Below are 24,523 nucleotides of genomic sequence, written 5' to 3'. Positions count from 1 at the left end.
ATGGAAAGAAAATGGGAAGTATTGTGGAACAAGAAAAAAAGAATGCAAATGCAATGGCTTAACCACAGCACTGAACAGCTATTGAGAACCACACTGGAAGTAAGCACCAGAGATTAATGCTGTAGGGTGAGGCTGTCCAGAATGGCAGTAACCCTCACTATACCACAAGAACCTGGAAGGTGTAGTGCATGTTACAGTGTCTGAAAATACACTTCTGAAGAAGGGGCACAACACTGCCACAGATAACCGGCCATATCTGTGCTGGTGGAAAGTGATACAGTTCCACTGGAGGAGAAGGAGCTAAAGTGATTTTCCTTATCTGAGGACCTGTTCACCAGTTTGTAAGATATGAGCTTTCATGGCCTATTGACATGTTTCAGTTCTTTTGTTCACGATCACTTTGCTTCCATGGCTTCTGTGCTGCAGATGGCAAACTTGCATCTCTCTTTACAGTCCATGCAGACTAAATGGTATCAATACCAGTGAACAGTGGAGAAAAATGATGAAAATAAGGTCAAGAAGTATTGTCTACCTAATATGGGTAAAATGCTTGCATCCTTTATACAATACCCTCTGCATGAGCAAGGAAGATTTACACTAGCTGTGAGGCCATGAATTCAGTGAAACACTGATACATGGTGCAGCCAGTTACTTCATTTTATATAATAAAGTCTAAGATATATTTAAAAGCAGTATCATCTGTGCTTAAATTCAAAGTGGGCTTCCTTCATAATGCAGTCTGTTCTGTATACAGGTGGCATTTCATAGGATTAGCAACAACATGCAGTATGTTTTATTTTATTTTAAGATGTGCTTTTAATGACACACTGCACCATATACAACATGTCTGCACAATGCACAATCAGGGGGAAATTCTTTACCCAGAGAATGGTGAGGTGCTGGAACAGGCTGCCCAGAGAGGTTGTGGATGCCCCGTCCTTGGAGGTGTTCAAGGCCAGGTTGGATGGGGCTTGCTTGGGCAGCCTGGTTTAGCATTAAACGTGGAGGCTGGTGGCCCTGCATGTGGCAGGGAGGTTGGAGGTTCATGATCCTTGAGGTGCCTTCCAACCCTGGCCATTCTGTGATTCTGTGAATACGTATGTTCCCATATGTAGTTTTAGTGTTACTAAGGTCTCTTGGGCAAGCCCACAGTATAATTTGAAACATTCTTCAACCAATAGATTAAGTGATGGAGAAAGATAACTTAATGGTGTTAGTATTTGCTCAAAGGCTTTGTGCAATCATTTATGTCCGTCGATTACATTAATACTTTCTGCAAATTGCAAGGGCAGTTGTTTCAATATGCTGTAGCTGTTTAAACTTTACCTTTCTGTGGAAGTGTATTTTATACCATGTATCGAAGTGGAAATGTTGTTTAAGTTTTAAAAGAATCCCTGAACTTTATACTTCCATTTCCACTACTCACATTAGTTAGAAATATGTAACAATCACATAAATGTGCCCAAGCAGTTATTTGTCCTGGGAATGAAATAATCATACTCGGTATACAACTAAGACTTTGCTTTCCAAAAATTATTTTTTCAAACATGATTAGGAATTATTATCTTTATTTTACAGATAGGAAAATATGAAGTAAACATGCACTGACCACTGGGCAGCCCAGAGAAACCTGCTGGTGTGTGAGCTGTGTCCATGCACCATGCTGTTGTTGTAGTCTGAGAGAAACTCTGTTCCCAGAGATCAGGCATTCATAAGCCCCAGGCTGTAGCATGGAAAGGGCACTAGGAGCAAATTATTCCCAATTAAACGATTAATGGAAAGGGATGAGGAGGTGAATGTGTTCACACACAATATTAGATACTTAAACAGGCTAAGAACATGAGCTCCTGTATTTGTCTGAGTCTCTCCTATGTGTAGAACATGCAAAAGCTGCAAGGAATAACAACCTCCAAATGGTCTACGCAATTCAATTCTACATTTTTCATTGCTTCTGTATTCAGGTTAATTTAAACTGAAGAATGCTGTGTAAATAAGCAAACTGTTGTAAGAGACACTGCTTTTCTCTTCAACTATGAAAAACTGGTTTGACTTCCATTGGCATCTCCTGACTTTCTCATGTTAATCATCTGTGAAGTGCAAACACCAGGCGGAAAAAGGATCTGCATCTTTCAGCATCAGCTTTGAACTTTCTTTATTCAACAGGACAGCTAGAACTGTAATTAGGTGCAGCTAGTCTTCATTATTTAGCTCATTTATTATTTATTTATGTCTTTTCCCACAGTGCCTTTGAATCTCACATCTTGTGCTGACTGAGTGTTCTGTTTGCTTCCACAAGATCCAGGTAACATAGCAGTCACAGTGGCATGACCCTTGATTCATAAACTGGGATTAGAGTGCTAAGCAAATGCAAGTGAAATGGCAGCCCATAGCATCCCAAGGAAAAATGAATTATGAATACACTCTCTCTGCCTTTTAGTCAAGCAGAAATGAGCCCCCACGTTCACAGTTACTACCTGAATGTATTGTAATTCTTGTCACTGCCTCACGGCAGTCTCTCCCTGCCTCATGCTGGACAATTTTTTTTTTTTTTTTTGTCATTTTGTGGGTAGTTTTATAAGCAAGTTCTTCAGGTCTTCTAGGAAGCAAGGAAGGCAGGTATAATTTTCAGTGGAGATAGAAGCAGGAAGGACATGATGAGATAGAGTTTGGGGCTATTGTGTTGTTAGCTCCTGAGAGTCTGTGTACTTCAGGTTTATGTTGGTTGGTTTTTTTTTTTTTTCACAAAAATCATGTATGACCAAAATGGGGACATCTTCAGTAACAGGGTGCTTTGCTTTGCCGTACTCTGCAAGAAAGAAATCTATTCTGCAACATGCAACTTCCATCTTTCCTTTCAAGGAGGAGACGCTTTCCTCCTTGAATCCTTGTCTGTGAAGAACTAGCAGAAGGAAAGGCAAGAACTTGAAAACACCCTGGTGAGTTTTGAGAGGGTGAGGTTGAAGTGGAGTATAATATAATTGTTAAAGTAGATTTTCAGTTTCAGCAGTGCTTTTTTTTATTTGTTTTATTCTAAAGAGACTAACTAAAGATTTAGACTACAAATTGACTTAGAATTAGGGCAGTGCAAAAAAAAGGAAACCAGTGACCTACTTAAAAGAAATTAAAATGCATTAAATCTCTTGGGGTTGAGGTTACAAAAAAAAAAACAAAAAACAGACTCATAACAAAATAAACCCAACACAATAAATGTGTGCGTGGAAGGAGACAACATCTTCATTTCTTCCCTAGAGGCAGCAAAATTCTACCAGCAGAATCTGACTCCTAGTCAAATTATTATTATGCAGTTATTATTATGCACTTTGTACGGATATTTTTACTTTGCCCAGACTTTTAGGTCACTGACTTTCTAATGTGTTAGTATCTAGTCTAAAAACAGATGATTCTCACCCTGAAAAGTATCCTAGGGCACAAATAAGTTTCTGCCATCTTTGTTTATTATCCTGTTTATTCAAGCAGTTGCACCGTATTTCAATAGCATTTGCTGTTTTTATCTTTTATCTTTTGTTTGGGTTTTTGGTTTTATAATTTGCTTTCACATAGTCCTCAATCTGCAAGACCAGAATATCTTTTTCATTTCTCCTTTTGCCTTGGATGGTCCTTCCAGGGCTTAGTGCTTCTGTTAGCATGGCTCTTGCTATCACCATGTCGTATCAGTCTTCCATTGCATCCAAGTGCATCTCTAGGGAAGGAATCTATTTCATATAATGCAAATCAAAGCATGTACATCTTCTCAGAGCTACCTGCACAACTCTATGGATAATAATTACAAGCACAGGAATTACATTGGTCTTATATTCATATCTTTGAAAGTAATTAAGTCTGCTGGGGACAGGCTAATTTGATACCTCTGTGGATCACTAGATCCAGCTGTTCCACATGTCGATACCCGTGCTGAAACAAATGCCTGCCCTGTTGGCAGCAGTGTCCTGGTGCACAGATTCTGCTTACTGCATGAGAGCCTCTCATGGCTGTGTCTCCTGCAGGCTCACACCTTTCCAAGATCCAGCACCAAACCCGGGTGACAATAGTGTGACTGTACTAGAGCCTGTGCCATTCTTTCACCACGAAAAGTGTTGTGTGACTTAATATCACCACACTGGGACAGAAAAAAGAAACAATTCACCAAACTCAAAGTTCTTACTTGGCTGCAATACGCTATTCCAGCTGTGATAGACACTTAATTTTCAAATTTAATGTTTGTTTTCTACTTTTAATCATGTCCCTAATGAGTTCATCTCATCTTCTCTTTCTTATGCCCACTGTCTTTATTCATCTTCAGTCTCTTCCTTACCCCCGCACTCTTCTTCGGTTTATCCTCTTCATAAACCCAAGCATAATTTAAACTCTTCCATCTTAATCAAAACAGCATCCTCAAACTTACCTACCTTTCCTATTTATTGCCTCATCATCCTTTCTTCACTCAGCTTACTTAACAAACAACTTACAACTGCTATCTGAAGTTTCATCAAAAAAACACTTTTAGGCACCTTCTGATCTTGTTCTTCTCTGACATCTGGGTTTATTATTTATCTCAGTAACTATCACATTCTTTGCTCTGTAAATCTTTCCCCGTTCACAGCCATTGAGAGTACTGTAGCATAATGCTGTTTTTCCAAATGTGGGCATAAAATTCCTGCAATTATTTGCCTTTATATTTCACAGAATCAAAGATGGGCTGCCCAAGCCATGTGGAGAGTGACTGCTGGGCAAGAGAGGAGCCTGCTGGCAGTGGAAGAAGGCACAGAGAATGGCATTCCGGAGAGATCAGAGCAGGAGGATCTTTGTGCCCTCCTTACCTCATCCCTTAAAATGGTCGTGCTGGCAGCAGCCATGCTGATGCCACCTGATAGGCAGTCCCTCATAACCTTGTGCAGCCCAGAGTTCACATGCAACTCTAACAGGGCACATGCAGGTGATGGGCTGGCACCCTAGTGCCAGACCCATGGCAAGCAGCGGGAACAGGAGCACAGTTATAATGTCATAAGTTGAGAGGTCATAGGTAGATGCTTCTGGAAAGATATTCGACTACTAGACCTTTTCCATTGTCATATCCTTTTATTTATTTATTTATTTATTTATTTATTAAATAGTTCTGGAAATAAAATGTTTGAATAATGAACCTTGTCAGTTGTCACATCCTTTTCATCATTCATTCATTCAGATAGAATTTTGTCTCTCAAAATGATGTAGTTGGTTGTTAGATGGTTCTAACATCAATTTGATAATTTTCTGTAAAAATCAAGATCTGGATTCTTAGCTCTAGAGACAGACAAAGAAATAACAACAGTAAAATAGTAACTGTTTATTTCAAGAAATAGCTTCCCTTATGAAGCCTTATAAGTACTTCCTGATTCATAAAGCTATCAAGCATGAGTTGTACAACTTTTCAATATTTTATGAAGTCAGAAGGTCACATTAGATATGCAATAAATTGCCAGTGAGTGATATCTTGTTGACAGGAAATCAAAGTGTGATTCTCCTTGCAATACACAGGTGATATCAAGGAAAACAGCATTGAATCAGTATAGCCAGAGAAATGAGTCAAAGCAATCTTGCTATACAAGAACACTTTTCTGCACATTAAGCAGAAGATGAACAGCTGTTTGGACTTGGAGATGATACAACCCTATTGTGGGCCAGCTTCCACATATGGCCAAGGAGAGAAGATACGCTTCTTACTTTTTGCTGGTTACAGTTTCCAGGATACTGGGTAAATCCTGATCCCAGTGTCAGCCTCAACAACAAGAAGAAATTTCTAGCCCCTGAATCAAAATGTTAATTCCTGAGAGCTGAGGTGGAAAAGCTTTAAGCACTACTTGTGGCCAAAACTTCAGAAAACAACCCTTGTTGTGAACAAAACATAAAGCAAAACACTGTCCGTTCATGTATATTTGTTACCATTGTTACCATTGACTTACCCATTTAAGTGACTTATATTCATATTCAAGGCCTCTTTCCCTATATACAGCTGTGTTAGTAACATTTAAATTTCTTCTATTCAATCTCCATTATGACTCAACTGCACAACAGCTATTTCTATGTCAGAAACTGAATGACAGTGGGAACTATGGGACCCACAAACACACCAGGTACCATATTATCACATAGACCCTGCTCGATGAAATCCGTGGCCCAATCTGCACTGTGCTGTAGATACTCCCCTGTGGTAGGCAGGAACATACCTTGACACTACGCATCAGCAGAAATACTCATCTCCACTGCAGGCATAGAAGAATGCTCTCTTCATCCTGAATGTTGTCCTCATGTAGAGCACAACATTCTCAACAAGAGATTGCTTGGCTTTAAACTGCCATCTTGTATTTCCTACAAATTCAGCCATCTCAGCTGAAGGATGGCAAGGTATGCAGCAAGGCCAAACAGATGGGAATCAATGGGTTAGCCTCGTGTGATTCTTGTGCAGACAGGGCTGTGGTTCTATGGAAAATCAGCTCGTCAGGTACTGCTGATCTGCCAGGATACTTTCAATCCCTTTGTGTGTATTTTAATTCTTTTGTTACGCTAGGATACCAGTCTGCACTATGCACTCATTTCATTTTCAGATGAATACCTTCATGTTTCTTTGTTCTGAGCAGAAATTTCCTATATGTATGAATATCTAAAACAACAACATTTCAATTCTTTGTTACGGTTCTTTGCACTGATCTAAAAAAAAAAAAAAAAAGAAAAAGTGTAACAGTTAGGACTGCTGGAACAGATACCAGCCACGCTGATACGTACTGTTGTGTCACCTCCCTGTGCTACCCCATCTGTCCCATATGTACTTCTGTCCTCTCTTGCTTAATATTTAGATTTAAGCTCCTGAGAAAAAAGATAAGAGGTAAGAAAGGCTTTATTCAGAGAAACTACCCCAGAAACAAAAATAGTTCTAATTGTGTATTTAGGTCCTTGAAAAAAAAGGATTTTGGAAATTACTGTAAAGGCTTAAGTGGAAGAGTGGCATAAAGGGAAGGGGAGACAAATCCCAGTCCTATCATAGATTCATTCTTTTCTCACTCAGTTTTTCATCCGTTCGTGGTATGGATGATTCTAAGGTGCCAAATGTAATATTTATAATCTCAAAATCTGCTCAAATCACTAGCTGTTCAGCACTTTCAATGCTGTCTTTCCCATTTTGCATGATCTGTAATTGGTGTTAAGATATTCCTATTTATTCTGGAAATACAAAATGTGTTACTTTGCTCTTAATCTGCATAGACTGAAACCATCTGCTGTGGCTCACAGTTGAAGAACAGTAGATTACATATTCAGTCTAGTACCTACATCCAGCCCTCATTAAACAAATAATCATTACTGCTATCAAGTTGTAAGCTAGAGCAGTGTACAATTACAATCTTATATTTAAGCACATAAACCATTCATTCTTTTTAAAACAACTACAAACAAACAAACAAACAAACAAAACCAGAAAAAGTAAACTCAGTGAAATACATATTTGTTTTTTTGCTGATGCTCCTGATGCTCAAAAGGCAGCTTTCAGTGGCTCAGGTAGAGGATCAGTGGAGGTTCCCCTCAGGTGTAGTAGTGGTTCTGACTGCCACACTGAGCAAAAGGTGATCTGACAAAAGAAAGTCAGTCTGTACCCACTAGCAGGATTAGCTACTTTGCCTCCACATGGGCAGGAAGCTGGAGTCACCAGGAATAGCTGTGCAGTAAGAAAACCAATTTGTAAAATAAATTTGTTTGCATTGCACCCAAGCAAAAAAAAAAATATGCCCCAAGCTGACTTGATTTAAAACAGAAACATGAGGAATCCTGTTTGCCTTGTACGCAGACATAGCACCAGATAGTTTGCTCTAGGGTAGCAAGTGAAATATTGTGTAATGACTCTTTACTAGGTATAGTTAGACAAAAATAGTAGAGCTAAGATATCCGTTCCTGGCCTGCAAAAACTTGAAGGAATCAGATGGCCAGCACACAGTCTGCACTACTGTCCACAACAAATGGACTAGAGGAATAAGTAGGAGCAGAAAGGCTAAATGTTTTAGAGCAGCATTTAATCCCCATTTAGTTTTTTCCCATGATGCAAGTATTTCTCCAGCTACCCTTATGTCTTCTAGAACATATTTTGGATGATGATGATGCATTCTTTCTGGAATTATTTCCTTAATTCATTCATTAATTATTTCATTAATATTCATTCATTAATTAATTCAAATATTTCCATAATTCATTTGTCATATTTGTCATATTTGTACAACTTTTTATAAACACGATACGTCAAATTGTTCTCCTGTTGATGTAATTTAGCAGACTTCAGTTAGTTTTAGCTTGAAGGATTTTGGTCCAGTCCATTTTGTTTACAGATTTATTCAAAATTAGGGAATATTTTTAAAACCAGATCTGTGCCTAGCTTCTGGCTGGCTGACCTTATGACTGGAAAATGCCAAGGCCTGTTTTTCACTTGTGAAATATGGCATTTATGCATAAATGTAGGAAACGTAGGAAACTTCCAGCTCCTTATCTTGAGGTTTTTGTTGTACGTTCTATATGAAATCTTTCAACCATCAATTTTTAGCCTAAGATCTCCAAGGAAAATGTTTTCCCATCCTTTAATAATGCAGGTTTCCACATAGTAATATTGGTCTGACTTCCTGGGGAAGCAACACACAAGGATTTAATTGTTGAAAGGAGGAACTACAAACCTTCTTAGTGGAATCAATCTACAGTCAGCGTAAAGATGCCAAAACTTGTGCTGTCTCTACATATAGTATTGTAATCCTTGGGATGTCCCACGGTGATTTAAACAGTTTAAGCTATGGGCAGATCTCAGATTTAGATCCCTTAAAACTGCCTTAAAATCCAAAGGTACTGTAGGATCATTCTCACACAGCACAGCATCTCACCTCAGCACTTATATCACTGCATTTCTTATGTGTCATTATGAATATAACGCCTTCTCCTCAGTCTGGAAAGTCCTGAGATATTGAGCTTTATCTTCACAGCATTTTAATGATTGGATTAACTTTATGCTAGTTGGGTTCTAGAGGTCTGAGTCTTTACAGCTGAGCCATACAGCTGCTGTCATTGTAGGAATAAGGTCACTTGACTTCAGAAAGTATATAAAAAATAATCTCAGCTCTTTTTATCTCATATGGTACAAGCAGCATGCTTGGTAAGGCAGCCTCACATCTGACTTACAAACACGTAACTGATACCATACTCAACAGGCAAAACTGTAAAGACTGAAACTCAGTGAGGACATTTGTAAGATGCCCAGTTCACTTCAAAAGCCACAAGAGGGAAAGTTAAAAGCCTCGGGGTTACTTCCTCTTAACGACCATGTGAGAGTTAAAGAAAGTGGTGGTTCAAAAGCTGACATCTTTAAGACTGCACTATAACCTAGTAGCAGACGTCAGCTCTTCCTAGAGGTGATGCACTTACCTTTCTTTGATCTTTACGGTGAATACTGCATTCAAAACATCTGGTAACCAGTTCGTGTATGGGGGAATGGCTCCTCAGCCTTGTTATCTAGTGCCACCCAGTGGTCATCTATGCCAATTGCTCGGGTGTGTGGTCTCCACAAGATGCCGAATTTGAACTCACCAGACAAGGCGATGCCTGTTTTCTAAACGTGAATCTCCCTTCTTGTAGGCGAGGAAAGAGAGGAAGAAACTGACCTATGTAGCTAAGTACAGAATCAAAGCATATTGGCATACCGGGCTGGTAGAGCTGACTTTGGTGGTTGTTGGAAAGTTGATTTTTTTCAGTGATATTTAATGGGATGGCAGATATTACATTTTAAAAATTATTATTTATGTCTTACATTAAAAAAACAACAAACAAACAAACAAACAAACAAAAAACATGCACAATTGCAGGAAATAAATGGTAGCATGAACTGCTATCCGAAGGGCTCTTGACATGGACTTGCAAAGAGCATTTTGCCGACAGTGGTTGCGTGAGTTATGCCCATTGCCCTAGTGAATGTCATGGAATATTTTGCACTTTTCTGTTATGTATATACTAGACCATACATCTGATAGAAGAAAATGCAACTTCCATAAATTTGTGAATGTCCCAGTTAAACAGCTCAGAACTCCTGATTTTAATCTGAAATATCCTGGATAGATTGGATGGCAGCAAAATGGTGTACTACACAAAAATTCTGTTGGCATTCCTTTCTTCACTGATGTCTAATTTGGGGTTCATTGTTGTGTTGGATACACTCATTTTAAATTATTGGAAATGAACTAATTTAACCTTTGTAGCATGGCGTACTGATAGTCAGCTGAATATGAGCCAGCAGTGTGCCCAGGTGGCCAAGAAGGCCAATGGCATCCTGGCTTGTATCAGGAATAGCGTGGGGAACAGGACTAGGGAAGGAATCCTGCCCCTGTACTTGGCACTGGTGAGGCTTCACCTCAAGTAGTGTGTTGTTTTGGTCACCGCAGTACAGAAAGGACACTGAGGTGCTGAAGCAAGTCCAAAGAAGGGCAACAAGGCTGGTGAAGGGCTTGCAGAATTGCCCTATGAGGAGAGATTGAAGGAACTGGGGATGTTCAGTCTGGGGAAATGGAGGCTGAGGGAAGACCTTATTGATCTCTTCCAATATCTGAAAGGTGCTTACAGTGAGAGCGGGGTTGGTGTCTTCCCACTGGTGACAGGATGAGGGAAAACAGCCTCAAGTTGTGCCAGGGTAAGTTTAGGTTGGATATCAGGAAAAACTTCTTTATAGTAAGGGGTTGTTAAGCACTGGAATAGGCTCCCCAGGGAGGTGGTTGAGTCACCATCCCTGGATGCGTTTAAAAAGCATTTGGATGTGGTGCTCAGGGACATGATTTAGCAGAGGGTTGTTAGTTCGGGAAGTATGGTTGGCTCGTGGTTGGACTCACTGATCTTTAAGGTCTTCTCCAATCTGAGCAATTCTATGATTCTATGAAGTGTCCAGATGTGTACAAGAGGAAACAAAGGGGCCTTGCTTCCATCTGCTTAGTAAACAAAATTTATGTGTGAGAGTAGATAATTCTGTTTATTATATGCATCTGCATTTTGTTATTTAGCTACAAAGTCAAATACCAGAAAGGACCTAAGTCGAATATTGGGAAGAAATAACTGAAAGGCCTTTTTTCTCCCCTGCCCCATGTTTTAGATTGCAGTGCTTAAAAGCATCACACTTGAGTTAAGGGCAGTAGCTATTTTCTATCTCGGGAACGTGTCACCGAAGCATGGTGCATCAAAGCAGGAACTTAGGAACGCTACTGGGTGTTCTGAAGCATTCCCAAACTGCCAAAACACTTTAAATGTCAGAAGAAGCGTTATGCAGCGACCCAGTCGATAGATGGCAGTGCTCTCTCCTGCTCTGAGAGACGAAGTCGGTCAATTCCACTGCATTCTGGAAAGTCAGCTGAAGGTGGGAACCGTCCCCATTCAAAAATCCTCCTTTTTACATTTCTGATCATGTATTGAAATGCAAAACAGATGTCAACAGTAGACAGTGTGCAGTCTTTCCAAAGGGCAGAACACGTGACTAGAAGGAGGATGGAGATAATACCATGCTTTGCAAATCTGAAATACACCCTGAAAAATCTTTGTTTATAAAATTACTCTCTAATGACAGTGTGCAAGTTAGAATGGAGAAGGCACCAGGTGCTCCTCCTCATCCTGTGCCATCCTCCTTTGTCAGAAAGGTGTCAGCAGAAATCGCTGCAAGAAAAAAGGTCTGTTTGCACAGCTTGAATTTCGCCAGGAAAGTGGACAGCTTTTTGCTTATTCTTTAGCCAGAAAGCTGAGGTAACTTTTGCCACAATCTATATCAGCTGACATATTATATAGAGGAACCTGTCTGCCCTGACAGGCAAGAAGAGCAGCTCTGGGAAGCTAGTGCCCTAACTACAGGTGTCCTGCTGCTGGGCAGTTGGACTAGATGGCCTTTGAAGGCTCCTTCCAACCCAAATGATTCTGTGATCCTGTGGAAGAGCTGGGAGTACCACCAACTGTTACGAACGAACTTTATAACTTTAAAGAGAATGTGTCCACATTTCCCTCACTCTGCAAGGCTGGAGCAAGATATTTTATGCTGAGGAGGAACTTCATGCAAAATGAAAACTGGCAAACAAAGTTTTCCATATAACAGAGGGAGAGCTGTGTGTCAGATACGTCTATTTGCAAAGCTTACTCTTTTCTTATTGCTTCCCTGTAACCAGAGTGATAACGTGTAACAGGTCTGCAAGAAGAAGAGCATGCTGAGGAGTCCCTGCAAAATATGCTGCCTGAAGCAATCCAACACATCTTTTGTGGTTCAGGGAATGAGTGCAATGACACCGCAGTGTTTCAAGACAGAAAATTACGTTTGGGTGCCTGATCATTTAAATGATAAGGAGCTTCTCAACTGCAGAGCCAGTGTCTCTCACTTGAATATGCCCAAAGAGAGATAACATATCAATGGATATATTGTTCATATAAATTTGAATTCATACGCTCAAATTTCCCAGGAAACTGAGACTTATAATTTGGCACAAAACATACTTGTGTTTTTACCCCTGTCTGCAACATTTACATTCAAGTAACAGACATCAAAACATTTGGCTACAAGGATAGCTTTGGGATTTGCACACGTAAGTACAGATATATATCTACGGAGCTCAACTTACTGAAAATATGGCTCAATTATTGCTTTCTTTCACGTGGAAGGAAGAATCATGAGGCACCAATTTGTGTGTAAAATTCTGGGGATGTGCATTTTCACACAATAAAAATATGAAATAAACTGTATAATAGGAACATACTACCATCATTTTAGAATCCTGTATCTCCAGGAGAAATTAATGACATTTTCTTTATCATTTTAACATGTTAATGACTCCCATAATATCTGAATGCATCCATGAGACTTCAGACCACTTAATCATCTGTAAAGATTCTTTTCCACATGATTTTTGTGTTTTAGAACTTAAAGTGTGGTCAGAAGACTATAAAGTCTGGCAAAGCAATTACCTCAGCATTGGATCTTTCCATCTTCTCCTCCAGTCCTGTAGATAAGCAAGTGGATGTCTTGCAAAACGTTAGAAGATGAGTACTGAGCCCCAGCACTGCTTTTACTTGCCTGGCTCATAAACCTCTAGTTTCCTGCTGCTGCATTCCTTTGTCATTCCTACTCCAAAAAAGAATTCTCATCAGTAGGCCAAGCTCTCTGTGTAGATGTTGGATATTTGATTATTCCAGGATAGCTTGAATTTGACAAAGAACTAGCAATCTTGACTCACTCATTTCATCAGTGCTATGGCCTGTCCTTGGAAGATGGCTCTGATGAAGTACTGTGTGAATATCCAATGACCTACTGAAAAATAATTTTTCTTAAGACAAATATAGATATTATAAGCTTCCACCCCCCGCCCCCCCCCCATTTTCACAACTCTAAGAGATTCCTAAACTTCTCCAAGCAAACTTGATTTATTTTCAGAACTCGGCAGCTCCTCTTATTCATACATGTGAGGACAGTTTCGAACAAGTAAGAAATCTTAATGTAACCAAACCTTCCTTCACCAAAATGAGAATGAAGAGCAGTGCCAAAGCCAGCAGACATTTTTATAAGCTAACTTTTGCAAAGCAGTAGCTTGTTAATGGTAATTTCTCATCTCCCTTGCTATCTTGCAATTTATTCCTCTGCAAAGACATTTTTGGTAAATTTACCCAAAGCAAATGTAATGATGATGTTATATTAAAAGCTGCCAAGCTGGTTAATCTTCAGAGGTGATGGAAAGTTTATGGAGAGAAATAGAGCCAGTGCTAGCCTCTGGTCACAAAATATAAAGGTGTTTATTTTTAACAACATGATTGAAGGTTGTGCTTCACAGCCTATTTTCCACACTATTGCACTGAGGTGTTAGACAGGGAAAAGGCAACAACCTACATGCCCAGTGCTCCCTGAGTGGTATTAGGATCTCAATGTCAGAACTGAAATAATATTCCCCAGTACTTTTTGCTAGGGAGGAACTGTTCTTCTGAGATACTCATACTCAGAATCGTGTCCTGATAACATAACCAAATATGATGCTGGCCTGACCCACTGTTGAGCCTTCTCATTCAATAGGCACCATGAGGTATAGCAGCTTATTCAATTGTGCTTTTGTGTTTTGTTATTAGTGGGGAAAAAAAATATGCTATTGCAGAACTAGAGTTTATTTAAGGATGTTTACCTCCGGGGAAGTTTATCATCTCTACCGGCTTAATTACATCACTGAGAGTAAGCTAATTTTAGTCCCTTTGTGAACCTCTATGTGCTTTCAAGCATGTTTTCGTTTTTGGCTTAAAATGGTTTTGAAGATACATATGCTAAACTGAGAAGTGACATTCTAAATACAGTGAAAAGCTACCTACATATGTTGCTACACTGTTTCAGTAATAGCTGTTTAACAGTATTCCTGTGGATGTATTTCCCTTCACAGGCAAATTTTGACTTTATAACAGAGACTCTATCCAAAAACACTCCTTTTTTATTTCCCTGTTGTAGCAGTGCCATGAATTGTGTGCCTGTTCCAAGGCAGGAAGGGAGAGGAGTGTTGATCCAACACGTAATAGATGGTTATGTTGGCTGTATAACTAATTTCACTAATGGAAATTTCACTAATGGAACATAAAATCTCACTGATGGATTCCCACTGGTGATTTTTTTAATAGACAGCAGCTCTTTGTAATACACCATTTCTGACTGCAAGCATTTGCAAATTACAGGAGAACCAGAAAATACACTGAGACACCTGATTCTCAATCACCACAAAGATACCCAGTACAATTACTTGCACAAAAATACATAAAAGGAAATGGAAACATAATTTACCTTTAGACCTTTACTCCATCAGAGTGACATGATTGACCTGAGAGCATGTGGAGCCGAGTTTAGAACAGAAACGGCTGTGAATAAAGAGAGAAAACCCAGTATTACTTGGAAAGGTGCTAACAATTGAGAAAAGATATAACTCCAGAATTGCACTCAGTACAGAAAAGGGATGCTGAAAAGGGCAACAATTTTGCACTCTGCAGTGGTGAGGCTGCATCTTGAGCGCTGTGTTGAGATGTAGGGCCCTCACGACAAAAAAGACATTGAAGTTCTGGAGCATGCCCAGAGAAGTGCAGTGAAGCTGTGAAGAGTCTGGAGCACAAGGCTTATTGGTCTTATCTGGGGGAACTAGGATTGTTCAATCACATTGACAAAAGATTCAGCATGAGCTAGCAATGCGTGCTTACAGCCCAGAAGGCCAACTATACTCTAGGTTGCATAAAGAGAAGTGTGACCAGCAGATTGAGGGACGTGATTCTGCCCCTTTACTCCAGCCTTGTGGGACCCCACCTGGAATACTGCATCCAGTTCTGGGGCTCCCAGCACAAGAAGGATACAGGACTGTTGGAGAGGGTCCAGAGGAGGGCCATGAAGATGATCGGAGGGCTGAAGCACCTCCCCTATGAGGACAGGCTGAGAGAGTCAGGGCTCTTCAGCCTGGAGAAGAGAAGGCTACAGTAGGACCTCGTAGCAGCCTTTCAGTCCCTGAAGGGGACAGGAAAGCTGGGGAGAGACTCCAAAGCACATGTAGCAACAGGACAAGGGGAAAAGGCTTTAAACTGGAAGACAGTAATTTCAAACTAGATATTAGGAAGAAATCTTCACTGTGAGGGTGGTGAGACACTGGAACAGGTTGCTCAGTGAGGTTACAAATGCCCCCTCCTTGGAAGTATTCAAGGCCAGGCTGGACAGGGCTTTGAGCAATCTGGTGTAGAGGGAGGTGTCCCTGCACATAGCAGGGAGGTTGGAACTAGTTGATCTTAAAGATCCCTTCCAACTCAAACAATTTATAGTTCTGCAAGTTTGCAGAAAAAGAGGGGAGAACTTATCACCCTACAGTTCCCTGAAAGGAAATCATGGCAAGGTAGGGATCAGCTTCTTCTCTGAGGTGACAGCAATGGAATGAGAGAGAAGGGCCTTACACTGCAAAAGGGGAGATTCAGGTTGGAAATTGGCCAAAAAAAAAAAAAGTCTTCTCTAAAAGAGCAGCAATGCAGTGGCACAGGCTGCCACAGCCCAGGGTGTGTGGTAGAGTCACTGTCCCAGAAGATGTTCAAGAACCATGTGGATGTGGCACTGATGGACATGGACAGTGAGCATGGTGGGGGTGGGCTGATGGTTGGACTAGGTTGTCTTAGTGGTTGTTTCTAACTTCAATAATCCTCTGATTCCTTGAATTTTAGATATCTCATCTATAAAAACTTTACTTCTCTACTTAGAAGTTACGGTGTTTTAATATCTTGCACCAGATTTCTGCTAAGCCCAAGAAGAATATTACTATGTGTCTGGTAAAAGGCATATTTTACTGTCCCTTGTTTGTGATTGGGGGTGCAGTATATACATATAGATATTTCTGTGTTTTTATGTATATTTACATACCCAGTGATAACACTTTGCAAACTAATAGCAACATCAAGACACTACTATTGAAATATCAGACTTCAAGGACAGCTTTGATGTCTGGGTATATAAATACAGATGCACATGAAGCTCTAGCTTCCCAGAATCTGGCATTGACAAAATTTTAGGTCAGAAGAAAGGAAGAACTAGAGAAGCACAAGACTTAGCACAAAACCCTAGGGAAATACAGCCCTTACAGCAGAAGTGTAGACTGTGCTGCAGGTATCTGGAGGGCCAAAATTAGGGTGAACAGAGGCCATCAATACAGCTGTTTCCCATCACAACACGGAATATGGATGCAGTGGCTTTAAATTCAAACAACTCAGGGATCTGTTGCTATGGCAGCATCAGATGTCCACTGCAGAACTCCAAATAAAGATGATGCCATTCCAGTCCTTCCACAAGTGCCCATTCTATTTCAGAATAAAACATTGGAAAGCCATCAGATGTCAATGCTAACACAGCCCCTGCACTGAGTAAAGGTATTGTTTTCAGGAAATACAGTTCACAGCACTTAGCCTGATGAGAAAAAGCATGACTCATAACACTGAAAAATGTTTTCCAGGGCTTATAATAGACTGCAATTAATATTGTTCCTGGAAAACAGCTTCTATTGTTACGTAAGTCTGCAGTTGATGATTTTAGGGATAACATAATATTTCTGTTTCAGTAAGATGAGAAAATGTTCTGTAAAAAGAAAAGGAAATGAACGGTGTTTTATTTATACTTATGCTAGTCCAACTGCTAGCAGAGCATCTTTAGCATCTTCATCCTCTTACTGCCCTAAGCTCTTTTAATCCCAGGGATCTTGCTTGTCATCACTGCAAACATTTTTTGCAAAGTAGGATGTTATTTGTGTATGGCTGTTGATTTAACCATGAAGACCAGCTCACTCTTTTTTTTTCCTCCAGCTTGTCACTTTACTAACCTGTTTCTTGCCACATGGAACTCAAAGAGGAGTTTAAAAAAAAAAAAATTTCTGCATGGCCATGGAAGCCTGTGAGCAGGAAGGTTGATCCCTTTAGGTTAGGAAAAAAGAAATAAATCCATTCAGTGCTGTGACACCAGATTTCTTGAAAATTCTGAGATGTTTCAGGCTTACAGACTGTTGTGTACATTTTGTTCTGAGTAAGGACCACAGGGTAGGAATAAATAATTTGTACATACATATGAGCAGCCTGAAAGCGTCTCCTGATTAATCACTAAGTAAATAAATTCTTTACTTCCAGAATCAGATTTTAGTATATAAATATATTCTCTTCTGTATAAAGTTCATTCCCAGAACTTGGCAGGTCTCTGTGAATGCAATGAAGACAACATGAGTATCTCATCACATTCACGTTAAGACTGTACCCCACATTTCTTCTATCTCCATAGGAGAAGAATGACATTTGCCTTCATGTTATGGTGGAAAGAACTGCCAGCAACCTCTCTCCAAGACCAGAATTACTCAAGTTAAAGGGAAAATAAATCCCCAAACACATGCATTATTAGTGTTGCTCTGGAAATAATATTCTTTTCTTGAGAACCAAGTCTAAGACTCGAGTATAAGGGAAGTAAAGGGAAAGTAAAAGAAAAATGAATGGTTCACTGAAAACTATTTCTTGCTATGTTTACCTGAAACTTTTCCAGCATTGAACTGTATAGTGTCTTATTGGTTAATTCATATTCTTAAATCTACATGCTTCTTTTAACAAATATAAGGGTTGAGCTGGATGTATCCATGATAGGTCCTTCTATATATTAAAATAAAAGCAGAGCTGTCAAGAGTCCCAAGAGGATCTACAGAGCTTGTTCAGAGGCAGGTAAGCCTCATTTTTTGTACCAAAAAAAATTTGTAGAAACTATAACAGACTAAAAATCAGTGACTGAAGTGTAAATATGAGATAGAGGAAACTCAGCACATATTTCATTTACAAACTTATTATGGTCTTTTGAAGGTGTCAATGAGCAGATAATTACAGCTGTTTAAACACATGGATATTCAAAAATCTTTCAGAAAAAAAAAATCCTTGCAGAAGACACGTAAAGCTGTCACAGTCTAAGACAGGGATTAACACTGTGTCAAAAAATAGGAAAAAAATGCCAAGAATTAACATTTTGTTTTTACAGTCAGATTTCCCATTTCATTAAGTTCTTGATATTCATCTCATAAGGGTTGCACCTGAGCAAGGAATCCAAGAAAGGCAGAGTTGATATGCAAAAACTGAATAACTTCCACATGAAAAGAGTAAGTAGTCCTGACCTCTTCAACTTGGAAAACAGTTGTGAGAGGGAAGGAGGAAATGTGATAAGTATGATACCATAAGTGATGCAAAGAGGATGATTAAGGAGTGACAAATCATTATTTCTCACAGTATGGGAGCTACAGAACACTCAGGGAAATTATTAGGTATCAAATTCAAGATCAAACAAAAGCAAGTTCTCTTTCTATGGAGGTCTTAATTAAGTCATTAAACTCAAATTTGCAGAACATCATTGAGCTAGACTTTAAGTGGCTTCAAAAGTAATTTAGAAACAATTATTAGTGACCCTTCAGCTCATTACATCCTAAATACTAGGATTTCTCTCCCATGATTCATTGCCATTGGCTGGTGTGGCAAACAGAAACCTTGGCTAAAAGGACCTAAGCAGATATGACACTTTGTTTGAATCTGCCTAACAAACAAGCCCTTCAGAGCATCCCAAATGAGCTAGAATTGCATGAACAGCAAACAAAATGTTAGTATACAGTATCTTGACAGAGTATTGTGGTAAGTTTGGCACTGTGCTACTTTGAACCGATTTCCAGATAGTACCCAAAAATTAAAGGTTCACATGAAGAATCTCCTGACTCAAGGACTTGACTTTTGTGTTGAGACTTGCTGATGTCTCAAGCACTTGAGTGGTCCCAGGCAGGTGGAGTTATAGCAGCACAGTTTGGGTGAGAAGTAGCCTCACAGGTAAGCAGCTCTAAAGTACTGGGAAGCAAAAGCCAGCTGAGAGCAGCCAGAGCAGGCAGGGACAAAGGACAGCTGTCCCAAGCAAATAAAATGCCATGCTTGGATCAGCTGGCAGCTCCAGCAGTTGGCATAGTACCAGTTTTGTGGAGATTTGGTTTGCTACTCAATTAGAAGCATGGTTACTCTGAAAGAATTTTAAGATTAAAAAAAAAAATCCTTCTGGTTGGGCCCAGTAACAGATTATTAATGACTTTGAAGACACTAAGTTGAGGATCTGACTTCTGATACTTATGCCCTGGTAGTCAGACATTTTGATCTGGATGTGACATATTAATTTCTTAACTGTTTCCCAAAGAGATCTAAGCATTGTAGATGAAAAACAACTACAGTAAGACAATATCATTTTGGCAAACACCTCTAATTAAGAACCCAGAGAATTTTGATTGTCCTTATGGACATTATGACTCACTGCTTGTGCCTTATTGCTATGAATAAATAAACAGATGCTAGTTGCTCAGATTAGCTTCACAAATATATCTTCCCACACAGCTACATAAGAGAGATGGTATGGATTCCTGGGTTATTTATCATGTACATGCACTCTGCTCACAAAGAAGCAACGTTGCTTTTGACAGATCCTTGAAGATAGCAGGCAAAGTATTCACAGGTAGGCCAATAACCACATACAGAAGGAAGAGCTGAACTCACCCTATTGATGAAGGGGCCACTTCTCTAGCTGCACAGCACTCCCTCTCAAGAAGCAGCACAGGCACAAGAGCTGTTTTCTCTCCAGTGGCTGTCCTTAAAGGAGCACAGAGTGGCTCCACCCTGGGTGCACTCCTTCCAGGCACAGGTGCAAACAATGTGCCTGTGTTCCCTGGGCCAGGCACACCCCTTCACAGGATGCTCCATCACCAGCTCAAGCCCTGAGCTAACAGGTCCCATATAACATGAAAGGCTACACGCTATCCCAATCTTTTGAAGGGAAGACTAGTTCTTTTAGCTAAGAAATGACGAGAGGAAGTTTCAAAGGCAGCATCTGTGGTATCTTTTTCAGGCAGACTAGCAAAAACCCACTTTCAGATAGTCACAGCAAACAAACACAAGTACATAAAGCTGCTTTTTTTCCCCCCACTCTTGGTTCAGCACTCCTTTCTTCCCTAATCTAGTCCAGAAAGGTGGTACTGGGCCCAGCATCACTTTACATTCAGTCTCATCAGCCTACTGTAGTTTGACCCTTTATCAGGTATCATCTAATGTGAGCAACACTCCTTCCTGTTAAGTGGATCATGTCTAAATAAATCTCAGTGCACCATCTGGCACCTGAGTCAGCAGCAGGCACTGGCTTCCTCTTGAGAGGAAGAGTACCATTTGAAATAAGCAAACACTTTCCTTTTTCTGGGGATAAAACTAAGTGAAGTCCACAGACTAGTTAAAACCTTGGTGACCAAATTTGCTCTGGGAATTGAAAGCAAAAGACAGTGGGACAACGTTTAGAGTATGGTTGACTTATCTTGTGCAAGTCTATACATTAGGATGCTAGAATGTTCTTATCACTGAGTTTTTCTCATATGTATATGAAAAACAACTCCCTGAATTGTCAGATTTCTATCTGAGCTCAAGCTCCCTTCTCCCTACTTTTGGTTCAGTCCAGCTTTCTTTCCTTTATTTTTACTCATCTCAATCATGTAGGATTATGAATCATGTATTCCCCACTCTATATGTTCCTCCATTTCCCCCCATTCTATTTTACCATGGTCAGAGCAAGTCTGCATTCTAGATTTTACTTTCCTTTCCCTTCAATTTCACTTGCAACTCCTGGCTCTGAGAAGTTTGTAGTCTGCTCTCAAGGTGTATATAAGAAACAGTGCTCCTTCATTTTCCTCAGTATGATCTAGGGAGGTAGACTTGATTTCTTAATGGTAGTAAAGTACTGTATACAAGAGAGGAAGAAAGAAAGTCCACACTCATACTGCAGAGCCCACTCCCAGAACCAGGTTTGAATGCAGCCACAACATGCTGTAGTGCCATCCTAACGTGATTCTGAAAATGTTCTGAAGAAGATATGGCCATATTCACTTATCACCTCCAACCCTGAAAGTAAGATTGCCTTCTGCACAGCTTGGTGCAGGGAGTGCTAGTCCCTTCTGACAGCTCGGTGCTAGTCATCTAGGGACAGAACTGGTCCCTAGGTGACTAGCAGATGCAACTGTAACACGCTGCAGTGCAGAATGTGTGGAGTTGCAGCCTCAATAGCCATAATCACAATATGAGGTGGAATGGGGAATGAGGGAGCTGGCAGAGGAGAACAGAAGAGTTTCGTTCTTGCTTCTAGTTCACCCTGGCACCTTCCCCATTTTCTCCTCTAAAGGATTTTAAAGTGGAATGGGTTTTTGATGAAGTTGTTAGTGCTGAGAAATTAGCAACAAATGCTGAACAAGCATTCCATCCTGTTAGCTTAATGCCCTAGAAAATTTTGAAGCAGAAGCCCTCAGGTTTTCATTTTAGATAAATGTGACCCAGGTGAGATCTTTATCCTTGGACTGCAGGCTTCAGTTCAGGCTGCCAGCATGCAGGGAACATAAGAATTGATTGTTCCTTCTGTCTGGAGAATTAAGACTTATGTGCAAGGAACAGTTGAAGTGCCATCCTAAAGCCAGGGTAGCAACTGCAGTAGTTTCTTCCCATTCAGTTATAAACCCACAGAGGTTTGCCCTGCATAATATAGTAATCTCAGATAAGATTTCTGATTAGCTACCTATTCCTTCTGCTGTAAATATATGTTGTTCTGCCAGATTTACAGAGTTGTAAAATGCATGTATATAAAAGGAAAATTTAGGATGTAAGCCTCTAATAGAGACGATGTATTCTGGCTCACTTTGGGAATAAGTATATGGATAAAGTTACAATCAAAGAGCTAAATGAACAGTTTATTCCTGTGGTTCTCACAGATGATCTTCCTAATACATTTCAACATAATTATTTTTTACTTGTAGAGCACAAATCTCACAGGAGTGCCACCGAACTCAGTGCTACCCCAGATCCTCTCTGCCTCTGATTCTTTTACTGCAGTTAAGTAAAGTGTTGGAATTTTCTGAGGAGGAATCATGGACTTTAAGATATCTGACATGCTTCCCAAACCTCTTTGAACTTAAGTAAAAACAATATCCTAGATTAGATTTGAACCTATTATTACCAAGAAACATCACTTCTTGGGGTGTTATCAAGGGAAAAAGTGAAATGAGTGCAGGGGATCAAACCTTGCTCCTAGTTTTATCTGTGACCACGCTGACTTAATTGAAAAAATCTTAAGAGTAACATAGGACCAAACATATCACACCATGAGGAAGAGAAAGCAGGATTGTTAAAGGAGTTGTTGACTTCCTAGAGTGAAGGATGGGTGTTCATTCTATGACTTGCTTTGCTGATAGCAGGCTAAGTTTTTTATTTAAGCCAGTCTACACCTCTTCTTTCAAGAGGCATAATAGGATGTACGTGTGTTAGCCATATTCTGGTATCATACTCAGTGACCCTTCAGAGGAATTTAGACAAATAAACATATTTCTATTGACTCAGATTTGATCTCTACATGAAAATTTCTTGGCACTGTCCTTCCATCTTCTTAGGAGGCATCCATGAAAATCCAGGTACCTGGCATTAACCTCACCTGTTTGGAATGCCCTATTGGACTTCTGTTGTAGACATCACTACATTCATCCCTGTCTGTGACACAGTGCTGGCACATGTATAATCAACAAGCATACAGAGAAGTTAAGCTACAAAGATTATCACATTAGAGAAGAATAATTAGAAATAAATGGAAAGCTTACCTGTGCCCTAGGCTCACAAAGAAAGACTCCAAGAAGAACAATCTTCAGAGTTTCCTTCCTCAGTGGCAGTCAGCCCTTAAATAAGGTTTAGTAGAGGTGGAGCCAGGCTCTGCCCCTTCTGATCACACAGGTGAATTGCCATCACCTGTGCTCCCACAGTTGACTCATTGCTTGCCTTGGGTGATCAATTAGAGGTTCAGGCCGTGATTCAATATTTCCCATACAGCATACTATCACATCTCAGCCTGCAATAGAAACAAATGAGTTGCTGATTCCTTTCTTTCTCAAAAGAGTTGGGCTGGGGAGAACCAAAATGTTAAGGGAAATACTTCAGGTGACTTTTGCATTTTAAAAACATTTCTGAGTGAAGAATTTGGTGCTGATTAAGAGTCACGTTTATTAACTGTCACATTCCTACAACTTGAAACCCTCTGTCTACTAGGACAAAGGAAGTGCGAGTCAAAATTTATCTGTCCATTACATTTTTCAGTTCATTTCCATATCCTTGGATTCTTTGCCTGTGTACTGAAATAATAAGGATCCCATCTGTAAGAATTTATAAGAATGTAGCTATAATATCTGTTGTTTGTAAAGTTTCTACTACCATTTATCATCTACTGCTTACACTGTATCACAGCAAAAAGGAGGAATGATGGAATTATACCAGAAAATGCAAATTAGAGAAAAGGAGGAAGATAATCAAAGATCCCAATCCATCAGAAAATATACATGTATCAATGAGTATTCTCCATCAATATCCATGGGCTCTGAATCATCTTTTGAGGAAGTTTGCTCCTTTTTAAATCTGATATTTATTCACAACTCAGGTATGCTTATGACTAAATAGCAAGAAATCTTACAGTTTCTAGATAGCATGAGTATCGAAACAATGCTTTGTATTTTTTCTGAGTATATTATTTCCTGAGTATGTTTAAATAAGACATTCTATCAAAATCAATGATCTATGCAAAACTATAAAGGTCACTCATCTTATTTTCCATATTTGCTAACTTCTGTATTGTCTCACTTAACCGGTTAAAAAGATGATGATAAGAAAAGATGATGCTGCCTACTATAGAAATATGGCTATCAAAATATGTCATGCCTTTAGAAAAAAATCAGAAGGCTTATTATTCTCATCACTTACTAGCAGGAAGAAATAGAAGGAGAGAATTAAAAATAGATTAGGTCACTTGAGAGATGGCAGAGTATCTTTTTTTCTGCCCTTATTTCAATGTAAGGTCTGTAAGAAAACAAGAAAAAAGGAAAGAAAGAAAAAAGTGAAAATCAGTCTCTATGCCTAGAGATGAACG

The 24,523-nt window shown here is 39.7% G+C and overlaps 1 long non-coding RNA gene across 4 annotated transcripts; it reads right to left on the bottom strand.

Moving 5' to 3' along the window:
* Positions 1–10,742: 10,742 nt before the first annotated feature.
* LOC125690357 (uncharacterized) lies at positions 10,743–23,260 on the bottom strand. 4 transcript variants are annotated; one of them, XR_007375634.1, is made up of 4 exons: positions 23,211–23,260; positions 14,819–14,892; positions 12,976–13,318; positions 10,743–11,685 (listed from the first exon to the last, which is right to left on the bottom strand). It is a non-coding gene; the product is annotated as an uncharacterized LOC125690357 (long non-coding RNA). The 4 variants fall into 4 exon arrangements; XR_007375633.1 differs by having other exon boundaries at positions 10,743–11,509; XR_007375635.1 differs by having other exon boundaries at positions 10,743–13,132; positions 13,245–13,318.
* Positions 23,261–24,523: the final 1,263 nt, after the last annotated feature.

This window comes from Lagopus muta, chromosome 3 (assembly GCF_023343835.1).
Source record: "Lagopus muta isolate bLagMut1 chromosome 3, bLagMut1 primary, whole genome shotgun sequence".
Lineage (NCBI taxonomy): Eukaryota > Metazoa > Chordata > Aves > Galliformes > Phasianidae > Lagopus > Lagopus muta.
The sequence above is the reverse complement of the archived record's forward strand: the minus strand, read 5'-3'. Positions and strand labels throughout refer to the sequence as shown.